This window comes from Camellia sinensis, chromosome 8 (assembly GCF_055761805.1).
Source record: "Camellia sinensis isolate YWXY chromosome 8, ASM5576180v1, whole genome shotgun sequence".
NCBI classification, from domain to species: Eukaryota; Viridiplantae; Streptophyta; class Magnoliopsida; order Ericales; family Theaceae; genus Camellia; species Camellia sinensis.
The window spans coordinates 38,340,273-38,341,286 of record NC_138968.1 but is presented as its reverse complement, the minus strand read 5'-3'; positions in this window follow the sequence as shown (position 1 = coordinate 38,341,286).

Below are 1,014 nucleotides of genomic sequence, written 5' to 3'. Positions count from 1 at the left end.
GGAGGAGCCCGGGCTAGGCTTTGCCGAGATGCCGCCTAGCCCGGTCCTTCATTTCTTTATCCGGTTAGGCGCTTAAGGTATGAAGCATGGTACGACCGAGGTAGGGCAGCTCGGCTGCCGAGCTCCGGCTGTGCTGACAGGCAGTTGAGAGCAGGTGATGAATGGCATGGTTTATGCTGACAGATGGGATAGCAGAGCCACGTGTCAGGAGATGACAGGGAGTGGATATGGGGCTCAGAAGGTATATAAGCATGTCTGCGCCCCCCATACGCAACAGACGAACATCTCTGTAAGAAAATCCTTACACTAAAACACTCTCTCCCTTCTCTCTATTCCCTCTAAGGTGTGTGCTAATTTGACCGTCGGAGGGTGTTTCCGGCCACACACCGCCGGGTAGCTCACCGTTATTTGCTCGCAGGTGATCGGATATCGACGGAGCTCGGAAGAAAGGAATACGGGCACGCCGGAATATTTGCTCCCCGTACAATAATAATACTAAAACTCAATAATTAAAATTAAAAAATGATATGTATAATTAAAAAATATATTATATACACTATATATATTAAAATTATGTTATATATATAATAGAAACCAATATTATATCATAAATATTATATATATTTTATAAAAAATTAATAATATATTATATACATAGAGCAATGTATGTATCTCGAATTTGATTTTGTTTCAAATAACTTGAATTTTATTTTGCCGATCGTTCAGTCGGTCATCTGATAAAAAAAAGTTAACAATCACAATTAACAAGGTGACAATCACAATAAATAAATATTTTATCTGATTATTCGGGTGATCGTCCAACCGACCGACCGACCGACTGGTAAATACAAAGGAAAATGTTTCGTAGCTCAAATTTTGTGGCTTAAAAGTGGCTCAAATGGCCAAAACGACGTCGTTTTGGCTATTTTTATGTTGTTCTGTACTCAAAATGACGTCGTTTTAGCCATTTGAGCCACTTTTGAGTCACAAAATTTGAGCTACGTAGCATTGTCG